We start from the raw sequence: 19,929 nt of genomic DNA on the forward strand, positions 1-19,929 counted from the left end.
TGCAATGGGGGAGGTTTAGATTGGATATTAGGAAAAACTTTTTCACTAAGAGGGTGGTGAAACACTGGAATGCGTTACCTAGGGAGGTGGTAGAATCTCCTTCCTTAGAGGTTTTTAAGGTCAGGCTTGACAAAGCCCTGGCTGGGATGATTTAACTGGGAATTGGTCCTGCTTCAAGCAGGGGGTTGGACTAGATGACCTTCTGGGGTCCCTTTCAACCCTGATATTCTATGATTCTATGATTCTATGTTGCTTCAAAATTTGCCATCGATGAGTTGATGCAGAGAAAGATCCATCGATGCTTTGAATTACATTAAAAAATTCAGCAGCCTCACTAGAAGCTGATGCTGCATCACTGACCACCAAGTTCAATGAATGAGAACTGCATGGGACAAAAAAAGCTCGAGGCTTTAACTCTCGGATCTGTGTCTGCACTGCTCTGTTCTTTCCTCTCATGTTGGCACCATTATCGTAGCCCTGACCTCTCCTGTCAGCTATCGCAATTCCCGTCTCTTCCAGCTTTTTAAGAAGCACATTTGTCATACCAGCTCCTGTAGTATCATCAATGTCAATAAATTCTAGAAAATGCTCTCTGACAGTCACCATTGCAGGGACTTTTTCACTAGGTTCTGTTGTTGTTACAAAACGCACCATTAAAGTCATTTGATCGTTATGGCTGATGTCAGGTGTGCCGTCCAGAATAACAGAGTAATCTCTTGCTGACTTCAGATCTGCCCCAATCTTCTGTTTGACTTTTGTTGCCAGTAACTGTATGATCTCATTTTGAATGATTTTTCCAAGGTAGTGGTGTGTGTACATTTCTTGGGTGGTGACTATTCCTAGATGCTCCGGGAGAACAGCATCAAACACAGCCATCAGCTCCACAATTTTAAGGACGTTTCCATTGTTTGGCACATACAGCTGATCTGAAGTGCCACGCAGGGCTAGGATTTGGGTTGCAAGCATTCTCACAGTGACAATGAGCCTTTTCAGAACATTTGGCCAGTAAAAGACTCTGATGCAATCTTCTCTTGATGCTGATCATCAGTGGTGGCCTTTAACCTTAGTCTCATCTCAAGCTCTTTCCACCTATCGAATGCTCTCTGGTGATTTGCTGCCTTCTCATGGCTTGCCAGATTTCTAGCCAGATTTTTCCAGTCCTTTGTTCCTGTAGAACCCAATGTGGCTGGAACATTAGACCGGAAGAGTTTACAACAAAACCAGTATGCAGCATTCTGGGTTTTTGAGTACATAGGCCATGGCCTCTCCACTTAGTCACCACTGGGGATTTCACGCCAGTAATGTGTTGGATGGAAACTTCTATTTTCATTGTCTTTGGGGAACATGAAGTTTTTCACTTGCTGTGGCCCATGCAGTACAAGGAAGCCCCTCAGGCTACTGCTCAAGTGGGTCCACAGTCCTGGATCCTCTAGACTTAAGGAACTAAACTCAGCAGCAGCTGTTTCTTGCGCCTCCACCATGCTCTTCTCTGAGCTACACTTTTCTTCAGGAATGTGCATGGTTACATCCATTTGAAATGGAGATGTGGATGCTGCAGTAGCTGCCAGGTCACCTGCACTCTGACTGACTGGAAGATCAGGCATCTCCTCACCACTCACATCCTCCCTGGGGCCGGAAGGCTCACCGTGAACATTTGTGTCTGTTTCAGAGTAACAGCCGTGTTAGTCTGTATTCGTAAAAAGAAAAGGAGTACTTGTGGCACCTTAGAGACTAACCAGTTTATTTGAGCATGAGCTTTCGTGAGCTACAGCTCACTTCATCGGATGCAACTTGCATCCGATGAAGTGAGCTGTAGCTCACGAAAGCTCATGCTCAAATAAACTGGTTAGTCTCTAAGGTGCCACAAGTACTCCTTTTCTTTTTATTTGTGTCTGTGTATCTCAGGAGAGCTCCTTCCTGCTTAGATAGAAAAGCTTCCTTTGCTTTCTTCCTTTTTCTGAATGCTGCCCCAGAGGGGCGTTTTCTTCTTGAGTGAGGGAAGATATCATCGTATTAAGGGCCTAACTGGCTTCTACTACTTCAGCTGACGGCCTGTTCTTCTCAAGTGGGTTCAGGGAAGCAGCAGGACACAGGAAGCTCCCTGAGAAGTTGGGGTTAATCAGTCCAGGCTCCTGGGGTGCTAGTGAGGTACATAAGAGGCTCCTCCTCCTCTCTCTCCCTGCAGCTCCTGCTGCTTTCTGTCATTCCCTCTCCCCTTTTCTCCTGCCTGCTTGTTCTGTCTCTTGTGCCCTCCTCCCTCCAGCCCAGCACTCCCCCCTCTCTGTGCATCCAGAGCAGAGAGAATCCAGATGCACCAGCAGCAGACACAATTGTCTACACTCTGGGTCCGAGTGGTGCACCTCCCACCCCACAGTCTGGCACCTCAGGCGGCCGCCTCAGTTCGCCTCATGGTAAGGCCAGCCCCAAGTCCACCCCTCCCTGGGGCCTACCCTGAGTCCGACTCAGGGACTGGCAGGGCCAGATGACATACAGTGCAGCCTGGGCTGCTCCAAACACCTGTACCTCCAGACCTGGCCTGCCTCAAGGACACTCAGCCTTTTGTACTCCTGAGCTGGAGCTGATGAGACCCCCAGGGTCCGGCAGTCAGGGTGCATCAGCTGAATAAGCTCTGCACCACCACACAGTGTGCTTTTCAAAACCCATTCCCTTTATTTCAGGGGTTCTCAAACTTGGGGTCGGAACCCCGCAGGGGGTCACAAGCTGTCAGCCTCCACCCCAAACACCGCTTTGCCTCCAGAATTTCTAATGGTGTTAAATATATAAAAAAGTGTTTTTAATGTATAAGGGGGGGTCGCACTCAGAGGCTTGCTGTGGGAAAGGGGTCATCAGTACAAAAGTCTGGGAACCTCTGTTTTATTTCCTTCTTTGTTCTTTGACTTACTGCCATCAATTGCAACAGGCCAGCTCTGCACCGGGGCAGAGCATGGACTGCCCAGCCAGGGAGAGTCAGTGGCTGCATGGTTGTGTGAGGGCTTCTCCCAGCAATCCACCCTCCAGTGCCTGGCCTGTGAGGGGTGGCTTTGCTCCTAATTTCTGACCCACACAGGAATCACACCTCCAGGGGAAGCCGCCTCTTCATCCATCTGCTTGCACAGTCTCTGATTGGTCAGCAATGCACGGCCCTGGTGCGAGCTGTGTGCGCCATCATTGTCAATGTGACAGGGCCGCTGGCATCAGGCAGCATGGGCCACGTTTCCAGCGCCTTCCTATGTCTGCATACATCAGGAGCCTCTGCATTGTGTGGGGACCGTGCCACAGCCGGGTCCCTGGCAAGCTGCAGCTAATCACCACTAAGAACATGGGGGCCAAAGCCAGCCCTGGTGCAACTGGGCAGCATTGCCATTGACTTAACGAGGTGCTGACCCCACCCAGCACAGCTCCTCCCCCACGCTCCTGGGAGCCCCCTCCTGCTCAGAATGGGCAGAGAGCAAATGCCACTCCACTCTCAAGTCCCATGGAATCAGCCTGGAGACTCTTCCATGCCCCTCGCCCCCTGCCTCTGGGCTTGGTCCTCTCACTGGTGGGAGGTGGGGGGATTTGGCCATGTGCCTCGAGCTCCATTTCACCCCACGTGGGAGCAGTGGAGCAACCCCAGCTCTCATCCCCCGCGTTACGCAGCCCCCACCCGGCAAGTACAGCAAGGAGCAGCAGGGCCAGTCATGGTACACGCCGGCACACCCACTGGGGGCGGGAGGTTGGTGCTGCACCAAGAGTCCAGGCTGGGGCCCCGCTCGTGTTGGCTGAGAGCCTTCCCTGTGTCCCTGCCCTGCGCACCTGGGGCAATTGGAGAGCCCCAGTGCCCCGTCTGGGGATTCCGCCCTGCTCTCGGCAGCACTTGGAGGGCTGGGGAGTCATGCGGGGGTCAGATGAGGCCAGGCTCAAGGCGTTGACACTGGCCCAGCCCCAGCCTCAGGCAGTAGCCTCCTGGCTGCAGGACTGAAGCGCAAAGCCCTCTCTGCCCTGGGCACCATCAGTAGCTGCCCCAGGTCCACACACAGGGCACAGGCCCTGCCAGCGTCCCGCATTGCTGCAGGTCACCTGGGCCAGGTGCTCCACTGTGCCCTGCTGGGCTAGAGACCCAATGACAAGGCTGAAGTTTGCTTCCACAATGGCTTCCCCCATCAGCCTCACAGGAGCTGTCATCAGGCCGCATAGGCAGGGCAGGTGTTCGCCTTCTAACTGGCCACCTGTGTGTAAGCAGAGTCAGGATGAGCTCCACCCTGACATCTGGTGGTGAGGTGTGGCAAGTTGTGGAAAAGAACTTCAGGGGCTGATCTCATTTGCATAGGCACACACACCCCGCCTAGAATGAGGCCATAACTGCCCAAATGGTCACTTTGGCTGTTGTGTGATCCCCAGTGTCTCTGTTATTGGGGCAGGAAGAATAAATTGTTATTACCCTGATTATGGGAACTGTGCTTGGAACTGTACTGGGCCTTTTGTTATGATGGAGGGACTCGCCATCAACTAAATAGCACTCGCTAGGCAAGGGTCATGGATTTTAAAACTGTGAATTGAGAGAGGCTTGAGACAGGTATTAGCCATTGGAATTCTGCCTTCGGAGCAGGAGGTCGCAACACGTGCGCCACAGATGGATTCCCTGGCTGCCATCTTTGAAAAAATCGACGCTGCTTTGAAGGTCTATTCTACCGCTGCTGCCTTGGAAGAAAATCCTCCTCCTGCTACGGAGACACCCTCAGCTGCTCCGTGTACCACCGCTGCTGTTCTCCACAGAAGGCCCCTCAAGCGACGACTACAAAGAAGACCCTCGGTGCCTCCAGGACGTTACTGACCAGCAGCACGAAGAGGAAGACCGGTGGCGACTCGAAGAATCCCCTCCGAGATGCTGTTCCAGACAGATCCTGCGTTCGGAGGCCAGCCTGCCGGGACATCACCGCCAGAAGGAACATCCCCCCCGCTCCCCAGCAGCGCCCGCCACCGAGAGCAAGCCCCCCCACCTTACAGCAGCTGCTGACCAAGAGCCCCCCCGCTCTCCAGCAACACCGGCTGCCACTGGAGAGCCCCCCCGCTCTGCCGCCGCAAGAGGCTCCCAGGCGACCACCTCCCACCCCCGAAGCTGCCCAGATGCCTGGCGCTGATGGTGCTCTCACTGCTCTACACACCAGCAAGAGAGGAATCTCCACTGATGGGACCAGCATCTCTCCAGAGACCACCCAGAGGGTCACCAGCGCCCTGCCGGATGCCTGCCCAGCCTCCGAAGCCGCCCAAAGAGACCGCAGGCCCCTGCCGGATGCCCGCCCAGCCGGACCCCTCGATCCCACCTGCCCATGCCAGGATGAACCAGCCAGCGATACCGCTGGTGCTGCTGGCACCCCCCCGCTGCAAGGTAACGAAGACACCATCTACCTGCAGTACCCCCTCGTGGCGGACGTGCTCATCTGCCCCATCTGCTTCCCCCCCCGAAGCTTCCACCTCCTGTGTGGCGTCACCAGGCACCTGAAGAGATGCCACAGCAAGCAGGTCGCCTTCAGCTGCGCCCTCTGCAGCCTGCCCTTCGAGACGCAGAAGCAATGCAAGACGCACCAAGTCACCTGCAGGAAACGCTCCAAGGGAACCGCACAGCCTCCTGCCCCGGCTCCCAGCCCTGCTGCTGCGTGCCGGCCCACCGCTCCTGAGCCTCAACAAAGAACAGCGAATGTGCAAGCTGCCGTCAAGAAGCCTGCCCCCCCCGTCGCCAGACCAGCGCAACGGGGTGCTGCGATCGAGAAGGTGCCTGCTGCCGCGGGGAGCACCACCCAGGTCCTCGCCAGCAGGAGACCCATCTCACCCTCCCACATCGCCAGGCAAATCTCCATACTGAGACGACTCAGCTCTACCCTGCCCCCTGCCCAGCACGTCCCCGTCCCCAGAAGGATCAGTGCCGCATCGCGCATAGCTGCTCAAGATCCTGTCGCCAGAAGAGTCAGCGCCGCCCCTCAGACCACCCCACGCACCCCAACCGCCGGAGGAGCCAGAGCCCCACCTCAGACCGCCCTGCGAACCCCAACCGCCGGAGGAGCCAGAGCCACACCTCAGTCTGCCCTGCAAACTCCAGCAGCCGAGGGAGCCAGTGCCCAGCCACAGGCTGCTCTGCAAGCTCCAGATATTGCTGAAGGAACCAACCCCACAGCCACAGAAAACCACCGGGCCCTCATCACCAGACGGCCCAGCACGGCCCCCGAGTCCATCCTGCGGGACGCTGCCAACAGCGGATCTCACGTTCCAGCAGCAACCGCCCAGGCAGCAGCCGCCCCTAGAAGGACCAGCGCTGTCCCAGCAACCCCCGAACCGGACCGCGTCCCCCCAACCACTAGTAATGCCAGGATCCCGCCAGAGATCCCGCCAGAGATCCCGCCCCAGCTCCCAACCAAAGGGAACGATGGCTCACGGGATAGACGGCAGGTCGACTGTGCAGGCATTGAGTCGGCTTCAAATGAGGTCGAGGACCATGAGGGCCAGCAGCCGGTGGAGAGGGCTGCCACTCCGTGGCAGACTGCCTGGACCGAGAAGCTACAAGCGACAGCTTCCTTCGACGACTTTGACCTCCTCGTAGACAGTCTCACCCAAGCACTATCTGCAGAAACCGCTCCCAGGAGACGTCCCAGCCAGGAGAACGCCCCGCCTGCCCACAGAACGCCTGCTCCAAACCTCAACACCACCACCAGGGGAACCAGAAGGAGAGGCGCCAACCGCCACTACGATCCAGCAGCGGCTTCAAGGATCCAGAAGCTGTACCGGGCAAACCGCTCCAAAGCCATGCGAGAGATCCTCGACGGGCCCTCGCCCTACTGCACAATCCCATCTGAACGTCTCTACAGCTACTTCAAGGATGTATTTGACCACACAGCCCAGGATGGCGCGCTGCGCCCAGAGTGCCTCCGCCCCCTGCCCCGTGTCGACGACGCAGGTGCCCTGGAAGCTGACTTTACGCCCAAGGAAGTGCTGGCCAGACTCCTAAAAACAAAGAACACAGCTCCCGGGAAAGACGGCATCCGCTACAACCTCCTGAAAAAACGAGATCCCGGCTGCCTGGTCCTCGCCACGCTCTTCAACCAGTGCAAGCGATTCTGCCGGACTCCCAGCTCCTGGAAGAAGGCCATGACGGTTCTGGTGTACAAGAAGGGTGAGCGGGATGACCCCAGCAACCGGAGGCCCATCTCCCTCTGCTCCACGATGTACAAGCTCTATGCCAGCTGCCTGGCGTCGAGGATCACGGCGTGGTCGGTGCATGGGGGGGCCATCAGCTCCACCCAGAAAGGCTTCATGTCCTGCGAGGGCTGCTATGAACACTACTTTGTCCTCCAAACCATCATCGAAACGACCAGAAGGGCGCGGAGGCAGTGTACGGTAGCATGGCTCGACCTGGCCAACGCCTTTGGGTCCATGCCCCACCACCACATCTTTGCCACGCTTCAGGAGTTTGGGATGCCACAGAACTTCCGCCGTGTGGTCCAAGAGATGTACGAGGGATGCAGCACCACCATTCGCTCGGTCGAAGGGGAGACCGCTGAGATCCCGATCCTGAGCGGAGTTAAGCAGGGCTGTCCCCTCAGCCCCATCGTCTTTAACCTTGCCATGGAGCCGTTGCTGCGAGCAATCTCCCAGGGCGCAGACGGCTTCAACCTCCACGGTGAGAGGGTGAGCGTCTTGGCCTACGTGGACGACCTGGTCCTGACCGCAGACGACCCAGAGAACCTCCAGCGTATGCTAGATGCCACCAGCCAAGTTGCCGATTGGATGGGGCTCCGCTTCAATGCAAAGAAGTGCACATCCCTCCACATAGACGGCAGCAAAAGGGACTTGGTACAGGCGACAGAATTCCAGATCCAGGGCGAGCCCGTCATCCCCCTGGCTGAGGGGCAGGCCTACCGACACCTTGGCACACCGACGGGTTTCCATGTCCAACAGACACCCGAGGACACCATCCAAGAGATCTTACAGGATGCCGCCAAGATCGACTCCTCACTGCTAGCACCGTGGCAAAAGATAAACGCCCTGAACACCTTCCTGATCCCCCGCATCTCGTTCGTCCTGAGGGGATCCGCCGTGGCAAAGGTACCCCTCAACAAGGCGGACAAGATCATCCGGCAGCTGGTGAAGAAGTGGTTATTCCTTCCCCAGAGAGCCAGCAACGAGCTGGTCTATATCACCCACAGGCATGGCGGTGCCAATGTCCCCCGCATGGGTGACCTGTGTGACATTGCGGTGATCACCCACGCCTTCCGCCTGCTGACGTGTCCCGACGCCATGGTAAGGAGCATCGCAGCGACAGCCCTCCATGACATAACACAAAAGCGGATCGGTAGAGCCCCCTCCAGCCAAGACATCGCCAGCTTCCTGAGCGGCTCCCTGGCTGGCGAATTCGGTCGAGATGGGGGCGACATCGCTTCACTGTGGTCCCACGCCCGCAATGCCACGCGCCGCCTGGGGAAGCGCATCGGCTGCCGCTGGGAGTGGTGCGAGGAGCGCCAGGAGCTGGGAGTCCTGGTGCCGCAGATCAGGTCCGAGGGCAACACCATCGTCACCCCGAGTGCCAGGGGCCTGCTGGAGAGGACCCTGAAGGCAGCCACCCACTCGCTGTATGTAGAAGCCCTGAAGCGCAAGCCGGACCAGGGAAAAGCCTTCGAACTGACCAGCAAGTGGGACGCCAGCAACCACTTCCTCGCCGGGGGCGGCTTCACGCGCTTCGCCGACTTGCGGTTCATCCACCGCGCCCGGCTCAACTGCGTCCCACTCAATGGAGCCATTCGCCACAGGAACCGAGACAAGTGTTGCAGGAAGTGCGGCTACGCCAACGAGACCCTGCCCCACGTCCTGTGCAGCTGCAAGCCCCACTCCAGAGCCTGGCAGCTGCGCCACAACGCCATCCAGAACCGCCTGGTGAAAGCCATTTCACCGCGCCTGGGGGAGGTCGCCGTGAACTGCGCCATCCCCGGTACCGACAGCCAGCTGCGACCCGACGTGGTCGTCACCAACGAAACCCAGAAAAAGATCATCCTCGTCGACATCACGGTCCCCTTCGAGAACAGGTCCCCGGCCTTCCGAGAAGCCCGAGCTCGGAAACTGGAAAAATACGCCCCTCTGGCCGACACCCTGAGAGCGAAGGGCTACGAGGTGCAGCTGGACGCCCTGATCGTCGGAGCCCTGGGCGCTTGGGACCCCTGCAACGAGCGTGTGCTGCGGACCTGTGGGATCAGTAAACGCTACGCACGGCTCATGCGGCGCCTCATGGTCTCGGACACCATCCGATGGTCCAGGGACATCTACATCGAGCACATCACCGGCCACCGACGGCACCAGGAGGAGTGAGCTGGTACGACCTTGTGCACACACTGTGGGAAAGAGACTGAGAGGCCTTCCCCACCGGACCGTCTGAACTGGAAACGTAATCCCACTGAACATTAAACCCCACCAATGAGGGTAGACCCATCCCCACCATCGTATTCACTCACTGTACCCAGCATGCTGAACATAGCCGTTGTGTGGATAACTTACCCCATATCTCGATGTCTGTACTCTGACCGGTTAAACTTTCCCCCCAGTCGGGGAGATTGCAGATTATTATGTGATCCTTGTTCCACCAGCTCCTAAATCGCATTTTGTACCCCTTGATAATCTGTACCTTATCCCCTGACAACCAGAAACTTCTATGCTTGAACTCTGTACCGTTGCTTATTTCAACATTATCTTAATAAAATGATTAAATCTGGTGGTGTGAGGGCCTGAAACACCAGTTGCACCTCTGTCTCTCTCCACTGTGGAATGTCAGAGCTAATTTTGGGTCTATTAAGAATCTTGCTACAGGTACTGTGCTGAATTCACTTTGGCCTTATGGTGCCCCAGCACTAAGGCTCCCACTACTATGAGCTGAAATCACTGAGCACTGTGTCAAGCAGTGGGGAGCCAGAGGTGCTGTTTGTGGATAGGCTGAGGGAGTGTTTGTGAGACGGCGAGGCGAGCTGTGCAGAGTGGAGCCCTGTGGGGCAGTCAGCTTCAGGTCACGTAAGGTGCCCCTTGCCTCTTTGCCTCACACACAGGCACATTTTTAGCCAGACTGGGGAGTAACACTCTGCAGATGAACTTTTGAACTCTGGGGCTGGACTTCTTGGACTTTGGGTGATTTGTGGATTGCTGGACTGAAGAGACGTTTGGGTTCTGGGACTCAAGAACCCGAGGGAAAGGACGTGGCCCAATTTGCTGGGGTGGGTCTTTGCTCATGGTTTGGTTGATGAACACTATTTGTGGTGTTTTCCCAATTTAATGCTGATGTTGTTTACCTCATGTTATTAAAGATTCTCTGCTACACTGAAACTCTGTGCTTGCGAGAGGGGAAGTATTGCCTCTTTGAGGCGCCCAGGTGTGTGTGTGTAAGATTTTCCCAGGTCACTGGGTGGGGGCTCGAGCCAGTTTTGCATTTGCTTTGATGAGAGGGAACCCCTGTGAACTGAACCCGGCCCTTGCTGCTATCAACTCGGCCTGGCAGAAGGGTTACATGTGCACTCCCCTCCCCAGACCAGGCAGCAAGCAGGCAGCACGAATCATGCAGGCACCTATGAATGGCAGCTGGAGCCTCCCAAGGGCTGCAGGGACAGTTGTTCTTTGGTAGCCAATGGCGGCTGAGTTCGTGGATCTAGGTCCAGCCCCAAGTGGAGAGTGGCCACCCCCCACACTGCCATTGGCAGGGATTGCCCCCCACCACATAGTGCCCTATGCAGAGAGGCAGATCAGGCTGGGACTGGGGATTTGGATTCTAGTCTGTCTCTGCCACTGACTTGCTGGGTGACCTTGGGCTTGTCCTGCTGCCCCCCACACAGTGCCTATTCTGGCTGAGCAGAGGCCTTCAGCCCCTGGAGCCACCTGCCTGGCACCACTCACTGTGAACAGCGTGTTCCCACATAATCTGAGTGGGCAGATGGGACAGATGAAACAGAAAGTACAGAATCGTGGAATCATGGAATATCAGGGCTGGAAGGGACCTCAGCAGCCCACACAAAGGAGTCTCTGGCCATGACTGAGCTGCCAAAGGAGTGGGTGGGCAGCAGGTACTGTGCTTTACTAGCCTGGGGCAGGTCCCAGCTTTCAGGGCTGCACAGCCATGGCCTCCGAGCCCGGGAGCAGCAAGGCCAGGGTAGGGTTAATGTGGCTGATACAGCGTGAGCGTGCTGAACCCACGCTGGAGCCAGGCACGTGCCCCTGCCAAGCAGCCCCCGAGGCGGGCGTGCGGGGGAGCCGCAGGGCGGGGGCTCGTGCTGAGCCAGCCTGTCACTCGCTTGTCATTTCTCACTGACGAGCTGCCTGGCTTGGCGAGAAGAGAAGCTGCCGGGACTTGGCTGGCAGTGGGGGAGCAGCTGATGAGCGACAGGCTGAAGCCGAGGAGGGTCAGAGGAGGCCCAAAGCTGCTGACTCGAGCGCGACGCTCAGGAACCAGCAGAGCCCTGGGCAAGTCCCCTGGCGCTCCACTGCTTTGATGATTATGATTAGGAGCCCTGGGAGAGAGGCTCAGAGCTCGGGAACGTGGCGGGAGAAGCCACGCGTCTGAAGGCTGCAGGTAGGGAGGGGCTGGCCAGCAGAAGCAGCTCGCAGAAATATTTAGGAACATGCAGCCATGCGTCTATAGAGGCTTGGAGGCACCACCCCCATTTGTGTCCAGTCTGCTACCCTGCCAGCTGGCGAAGCCAAGGCCTGTCTAGGTCTGCCTGTGCTTCGCCTGGAACAGCAGGCCCTGGGCATAGCTGGGGTGCAGCACGGTGCTTCTGCCAGGAGGTGAGTGACGGCAATGGGGGGGAAGAGGGAGGGAACTCTAGTAACTGACAAATAACTAGACTAGGGGAAACTAAAGCTTCCCTCTCTGGCCGGGTATCCTCCCCCTGCCCCACTCCCAAGTGCTCCGAGATGGCATCCCAGCAACAGGAAGGGAACAGCCGCGAGATTGGCAAACACAGCAGTGGAATGCACTGGCGCCAGAACAGCGGGGCCAGGAGGCCTCACCCATCTACTTTTCGCCAGGGCAGAACCTGCCCCCTTCCCTTCCTCTTCCCCCCAAGGCCCCACCCCCGGGGCAGGCCAGCGTGGAGCCCGGACAGTTGTGGGAGCTGTGTGCACGGACCCTCCATCTGCCCGCAGTGCGGGGGGCTGACAGGTAGGGTTGCCAGTTTTGGTTGAACGTATTCCTGGAGGGTTGATCACATGACAATCTTTAATTAAAGATAAATCTTTAATTCCTGGAGAATCCAGGACAACCCTAGCCTGGGCCAGGGCAGATGGAGGGTCCGTGACTCCACGCCAGCTCCGCACAGCTGCCCGTGCGGCTCTCCCTGACCTGGCTCCAGCCAGGGGGCAGGGCCTCAGAGCCGCAGCCTGACATGGTAAGTGCCGTGCGGGCTGCCGTGGTATGAACCCTCCACCTGCCCTGGGCAGGGGGACCTGTCGCACCACGGACAGGTGGAGGGTCTGCTGCAACTCCCCACTGCTGCCTGCACGGCTCTTATCATGGCTGGGCTGCAGCTCCAAGGCCCCCCTGCTGGAGTTGGGTCAGGGAGAGCTGCGCAAGCAGCTATGGGGAGCAGCATGGACCTTCCACCTGCGCCTAGCCTGGGCTGGGCAGGGGATATGGGCATGGGGCTGCTTTTGGCCCCACCACCACCACCATGGGTGGGCTCCCCAGCCCTGCTCTGGCTTCCAGCTTGCCCAGGGGCAGGGCCTCAGGGGTGGGGGCCCTCAGCCCTCTCCCCACAACTTTTGGGAAGGCTCGACGCCCTTAATGGAATGTATCTGCAACTAGAGTCCAGGGCCTTCTTCAGCTGGTGGAATATCTCGGAGAGAACAGGCCCTTGGCTGCACCGCCCAGCCAGCCCCACTCACACCTGGGAGCAGCGAGCAGCCATCCTCCAAGCATCCCTTCACTGGTCCTGCTCCAGTCCCATGGAAGCTATGGCTTGGTACCACCTGTGACGGGTTGGATCACAGAAACTCCTTTGGGACTGCCACCGGATGTGCCTAGACTACCTCTGAGCCCATTTTCCCTGCCAGCCTGGGACTTCAGTACCTTGTCTTGTTTGAGCCAGACATACTTGCCTGCTGTAACAGGCAAACAGATCCAAGTCTGAACCACGTCCGCCACAAGCTGCAGGCTCTACTGAAAACAGCTTAAGAAGTTGCTCCTGTCTCCAGCACTCAGATACCCAGCTCCCAATGGGGTCCAAACCCCAAATAAATCCGTTTTACCCTGCATAAAGCTTATACACGGTAAATTCGTAAATTGTTTGCCCTCTGTAACACTGATAGAGACATAGGCACAGCTGTTTTCCTCCCGCGCCCCCAAGTATGAATACTTACTGGGCTAATTAAGAAGTAAAAAGTGATTTTATTAAATACAAAAAGTAGGATTTAAGTGGTTCCAAGTAATAACAGACAGAACAAAGTAAACTACCAAACAAAATAAAATAAAACACACAAGTCTATCCTAATACAGTAGGAAACTAAATGCAGGTAAATCTCACCCTCAGAGATGTTCCAATAAGCTTCTTTGATAGACTAGCCTCCTTCTAGTCTGGGTCCAGCAATCACTCACACCCCTGTAGCTACTGTCCTTTGCTCCAGTTTCTTTCAGGTATCCTTTGGGGTGGAGAGGCTATCACTTGAGCAAGCTGAAGACAAAATGAAGGGGTTTCCCTGGGGCTTATATAGTCTCTCTCTTGTGGATGGACACCCCTCTCTCCCCCTGTGTAGAATCCCAGCTACAAGATGGAGTTTTGGAGTCACATGGGTAAGTCACATGTCCATGCATGACTCAGTTCTTTACAGGCCGATGCCATTGTCCACATGCTAGTTTGAGAACTTGTGGCACCTTAGAAACTAAAAAATTTATTTGAGCATAAGCTTTTGTGAGCTGAGCTGTAGCTCACGAAAGCTCATGCTCAAATAAATTTGTTAGTCTCTAAGGTGCCACAAGTACTCCTTTTCTTTTTGTGGCTACAGACTAACACGACTGCTACTCTGAAACATGATAGTTTGAATGTTCCCAGGAAAGCTCAGATGTGGATTGGCGTCTATCAAAGTCCATTGTTAGCCAGGTACTCCCAATTACTTGAATAACCTCTTCACACTATGTTGACCAGATTTGTCTTAGGTGCTTCCTACAGCAAACACTTTAAATACAAGCATAGAGCCATAACTTTAGATATAAAAATGATACATGCATACACCTTTGCAAAGATGTGTTACATGGCATATGTAGCATAAAGCATATTCCATTTATGTCATATTTACATTCATAAGCATTATAAAGCATTATGGGGTGCAATGTCACACCACCACCTCAGCTTCCCCAGGGCACTGGGTAAGGCAGGCCTCGCCTCAGGTTGTGTTTGCTCACCAGCGAGGTCCTCACCAGAGAACAGGCACCTGCAGCCCGAGAGCAGAAACTTGACTGGACAGAGAGAAGCTCAGCCTTGTCTGGCTGGGGAGAGCCTGTTACCCTCCCAATGTGCCAGTTTATAACTTTTGCTGTAGCTGTCAGGGATTCCCAGCCAGCCATGCCCACACCCTGCCCCACGCCCAGCTACCCTCCCAGCCATGCCCAGCCGGAGCCAGCAAACACAGCAGGGAGCTTTGGGATATGAGTGGTGGGGGAAGGACACGTTGTCTGTAGGCTGGAGCAGCCAGTTTGGCAGCTAAAACTCCAAGGCCTGATTGTCTGGGGGTGCTAAGCACCCACCGGTGTCTACATGCCCATCAGTGGCTCTGCCTAGTGGAGGGCACTGCTGTAGTCTATGGTGGGTGTCTGACTCTGCTTGAGAGAGGCAGCTCAGCACCCCTGCGAATCAGGCTTGCAGAGGCTGTGGGTCTATCAGACGCCCTGGACTGGACGCTGGCAGAAGCAGCATTACATGGCTGTATGTCTCCTCCACTGCCTCCTTTCCTCCTCCCTTCGCTCCCTCCTCCACACTCCCTTGTTTCTCCTACGTAATCGACAGCCACAGGAGCTTGGAGAGTGAAGCTGTTTGTTCCAGTCGCAGCTCAGCTGTGTCACAGCCCATGGAAACCACGCAAGAGATGAGGATGGGGTGCAGAACCCCTCCCACACATCCAGAACCCCTCCCACACGTCCAGCACATGGCAGAGTTAGCCAGGAGAGGACCTGACTGTAGAGCACAATGCATCAGCCCAGAAGCTGGCCCCACGGGTGAACAGGGCCCTGAAGCCGACGGAAGGAACAAAATGTTCCCATTGGCACCCACTGGCATCTGCATTCCCATCAATGGCTCCATCTACTGAGGGCACTGCTGTAGTCCATGCTGAGTATCTGTCTGACTCTGCTTGAGATAGACAACAGCTGCTGTTCCCATGGCCAAATCAGAGACAGCACATAGCCAATGGAGACTGCTTGACTCACGTCAAAGCAAAGGGTCTTTTCAGCAAGCTGGAAGAAACTATAGAGGAGGGGAAGTGACATCATCACTTAGCCTCACTCCCTCCACAACTCAACACCTGGAAACACATCCAGAGGACAAAGACTGAACTGGGGAGGAGGTCCCAGGCTGAAGGAGTCTTCCAGCCTGTGTATGGAAGATCTGTAACCTGTCACACACAGTTAATTGCAGAGGGGCCTATTGGTGACTTTGTGCAACTATACTGTCCAGCAGACAAAACCCTTCCTAACGCAGACAACCTCACTCATAAGTATCCGAAAGAAAATGACGATGCTTTAGCGTTTAAACTGCTGGAATCAGGTGATGGAAATGTGGTGTCTAGTCTGATTCTTGATGAGTCTGCTGATGCTTTGGACCATACGATTCTTGTCCTTTATTTCAAAGTGAATAAACCCACATTGTTTTGTGCTGACTTGACATTCATCCCCTTTGCTGACAGCCATTTTGTCAAAGCAGCAAAAACGGACATTTTTGAGATGTTCCAGCTAACTTGGGAAAATGTGACCACAACCAACACAGATGCTGCTTCCTACTTGATAAGTATGCCTGGGAGATGAAACTCAATCAGAAACCGGAGCTGCTACGTACTACCTGTCCTACTCATCTGATAAACATTGTGCTGTCAGCAGCTACTGCTGCAGAGGAAATGAAAGATGTGAAATCTTGCATCATTGGATTTGGGTCCATTTTCAAGCCCACAAACTACCCCTGGTGTGCCACTTTGGTGAACAAGCTTGTTCTTTGCTGCCTGTCATGAAAATAACGTGTGGACTGTGCTAATGTGTTCCCTAGATCATCCTGAGTTTGTTGGGTCTAAAGCGGGGGTGGGAAGAGGTGGGGTGGGGTCTTGGGGGAAGCGGTGGAGGGGGCGGGCCTGGGGCTGAACAGGGGGCTTGAGTGTCTGTGAAAATTTTTAAATCAAAATGGAGGTCATTGGGTTGCTAAAGTTTGAGAACCACTGCTCTAAACAGAATAATACAGTTTAGATTCCATTCCATCTCCCCCTTTAATTTCTACATTGCTGTAATGTGCACAATGGATTACAAGTATTCGCCTTGCAGATCAAAGTAAACCGTCCAGGAGACGGGGTGTTTGGGAGTTTCCTCCATGGTGAATGGCTCATGCTTTCCTGGGCAATGAGGAAGGAGGGCTGCAAACTATAGAAAGGGTCAGCCTCAATTTAAACCCATTTTAGACCACAACATGCCTGGGTTTCAGAAATGAAGGCCTGATTCAGCAGACAACCTCCCTACCCTTTTGGGGGGTCACGTAAGCCCCAAGAAACCAGTGTCTAGCCACATCCCTGCCTTCCTGTGTGTCCTCAGGCCAGTCATGAACGCTCTCTAAGGCCATTGGCCGAAACCTCTGTGTGCCTCAGTTAGCCCGTGTGAGCATGTGTGTGTGCGAGTGTGAGGTGTCTGCACATACATGTGTGGGGTGTGTGTGCATGGGTGAGCATGTGAGTGAGCACGTGTGTGAGCACATGTGAGTTAGCATGTGTGTGTGTGTGAGCACACGTGTGATGTGACAAAGTCTCAAGCCTGCATTGGTGGGTCCGGCGCGTCTGAGCGGTTTCAGGGGTCTCAGAAACTCGGTACGGCCCCAGTGTGACCTCCCTTTCTCAGCGTAGCGGCAAGAGCCACAGCCTATGGAGCGACTTGCCTCACTGGCCAGTGTGGGAGATGGGAAGGGGAAACACCCCCCAGTCTCTGTTGCTCCATAGTGCTCAGAAGGCACATTTCGGCCTCCTGACAAGACCGAGTCCCGCTTCCCTTCTCCAGGGAAATCTCTGTAGAGCATGGGGTGGGGCGGGGCGGGGCGGGGCTGGGGAAGAACCTGGGCCCACCCTCTACTCCGGGTTCCAGCCCAGCGACGCTAATGGTAGCGGCTGTTGGTGGATTTCCCTTCACCACTGACGCCGCTTTCCCCGTGGTCCCGTTCCTAGCTTCACCCTTAGTTCAGGATTCAGCAATGCTTCCTCACCTCCAGCTCCTTTCACCTCAGGCTCCTGGAGGGCCCTGGAAGGACAGTTTTTAAACAGTATAAGTGGGATCTTGATTGGTTCCAGCTGTCCCCATTAGCCTAATGGCCTTAACTGTTAATTGGCATCAGGTGCTTCAATTGGCCTGGAGTAGCCTTTGTTCGGCTATCCAGGGAACAAGGGCTTGCTCATGCTGAAGGCTGATATACCTGCCTTCCAGCACTCTCTTATATTCTTCTGGTCTGAATCAGTCACAGTGGGGGTGTGTGTGTGGGTGTCTGAGTGCGCACACACACGTGCATGTGTGTGTGAGAGTGTGTGCGCACACGCACATGTGTACCTACATATGTTTTCCTACATTTGCAAAGTGCCTGAAGACAATGCTTCATTACCGGAGAGTGGGCGGACCCCCCCAGCTCTTTGCACAGAACCAGTGGGTGGAACACAGAAGCAGCAGCGCTAACCCTTTGCACAGCTTTACGATGATGATGAAGGCTACGTTCATGTCATGGAAGTCACAGAATCTGGAATCCCAGACGTCCAGAGACCTCCATGACATTCTCTGTTTCAGCACCAGGGGCCCAGGGACTGGAGCTGGCAGCCAGAGGGGCCCCAGGAGGGTTCCAGCGACAGGCAACAGCCTCCTCATGGAGTCCTCTGCAGGGATCCAGTGACAGGTGACAGCCTCGCGTGGGGATGTGGGGAAAGGGTGCCTTGTGCGAGTGGCAGGGGGTGTCCTCTTTTCTCTTTGGGAAATATGGTCACCCGTCAGCTCCCAGCCACTGTGGGTGCAGGGGAGCCCCCCTGCAGCTTCCAGCTGCCGTGGGAAGAGGGGGAACCCCACAGCTCCCAGAGTGGGGAACCATGGGCCCGCAGCAGCAAAAGTCACAGACAGATCATGGCTTCTGTGAATTTTTCTTTTTTACCTATGACCTGTCTGTGACTTTTACTAAACATAACCATGAGAAAATCTTAGCCTTAACAATGATCCAAGGGGCAGCTAAGCCCCTTGTCGGATCAGCCTGAGAGGAAACTCAGGACTGCAGCAATGTCTTTGCTGTGCCCAAAGACACTTTCAGTGAGGTAAGAGAAGCAGTTCCCCAGGTGAGACAGGTTCCGTTCCATGGGTTTATGAGGGGAGAGGAGTGATGTGAAAGTCTCTATCAGCACGAGCCCCATGGCCCTACAACACCCTCAAAATAAGCGTGTAGGAATAAATACCCATCTAACTGCAATAGCGTCCCCTAATTTAACACCATAAGAGCGTCTCTAATGTCTCAAAAATAATGAGGAGTCCTTGTGGCACCTTAGAGACTAACAAAATTTATTTGGGCATAAGCTTTCGTGGGCTAGAACCCACTTCATCAGATGCATGGAGTGAAAATACAGGAGCAGGCATAAATACATGAAAGGATGGGGGTTTATTGTGAAGCAACCCCCATCCTTTCACGTATTTATACCTGCTCCTGTATTTTCACTCCATGCATCTGATTAAGTGTGTTCTAGCCCACGAAAGCTTATGCCCTGTCATAAATATAAAGGGAAGGGTAAACACCTTTAAATCCCTCCTGGTCAGGAAAAGGGGTGTAGTGCTTGGGGGGATATTTTGGGGGGGAGACGTTTCCAAGTGGGCACTTCCCCTGTTCTTTGTGTAACACTTTGGTGGTGGCAGCGTTTAACCTAAGCTGGTAAGAATAAGCTTAGGGGGTCTTTCATGCAGGTCCCCACATCTGTACCCTAGAGTTCAGAGTGGGGAAGGAACCTTGACATGCCCAAATAAATTTGTTAGTCTCTAAGGTGTCACAGGGACTCCTCGTTATTTTTGCTGATACAGACTAACACGGCTACCTCTCTGAAACCTGTCTAATGCCTCAAGTCACTGAACAATAAATGTCTCACCTGATAATATTCTGTTAGCAACTTCTTTCATCATTCAGCACTGATGGGTCACTGACCCCAGCCTCTGGAACTCAGAGTCCAAAGTTCTTGCTAGAAGCTCCAAGACTAAGCCCACCCTTCCGCTCATGCCCCAGAAGAGTTATTCCAAAGCTGTAGGAACACTCCAGCAGCCCATTATTAGCATTAAGACAACATCTGGATTAGTTACTCTTAAAACAATTCTATGTCCAAGTCTCCTGGTCATTTCCCAGGATGGGTGGAATGAGGAGAGAAGACACCTAAGAAAATGACCAGTTAAGAAAGGTCTCATTGCATTGCATAGCTTCTGGCCTTGTTCCTCACTCATGGAAAGTAGCGAGCAGTGAATCAGAAAGGTAGAGGGTGGAGGGAGGGAAGGTGTAACGATGCTGGTTCTGGCGGGACCCAACTGAGAGTGCCAATTCAGGACAAATTGCTTAAAGCAGGGCAGTTACAGCCCAAGGCTGGGGTTTCTCCATCTCTAAGGCAAACCAAACCAGACAAACAGAGAAGACTTTGGTTTTACCCCACTGGCTAACCACAAGTCACACGAGCAATTCCCTTAGTGTAGCCAGACAG

The sequence above is a fragment of the Chelonia mydas genome, chromosome 18 (genome assembly GCF_015237465.2).
Source record: "Chelonia mydas isolate rCheMyd1 chromosome 18, rCheMyd1.pri.v2, whole genome shotgun sequence".
Classification (NCBI taxonomy): Eukaryota; Metazoa; Chordata; order Testudines; family Cheloniidae; genus Chelonia; species Chelonia mydas.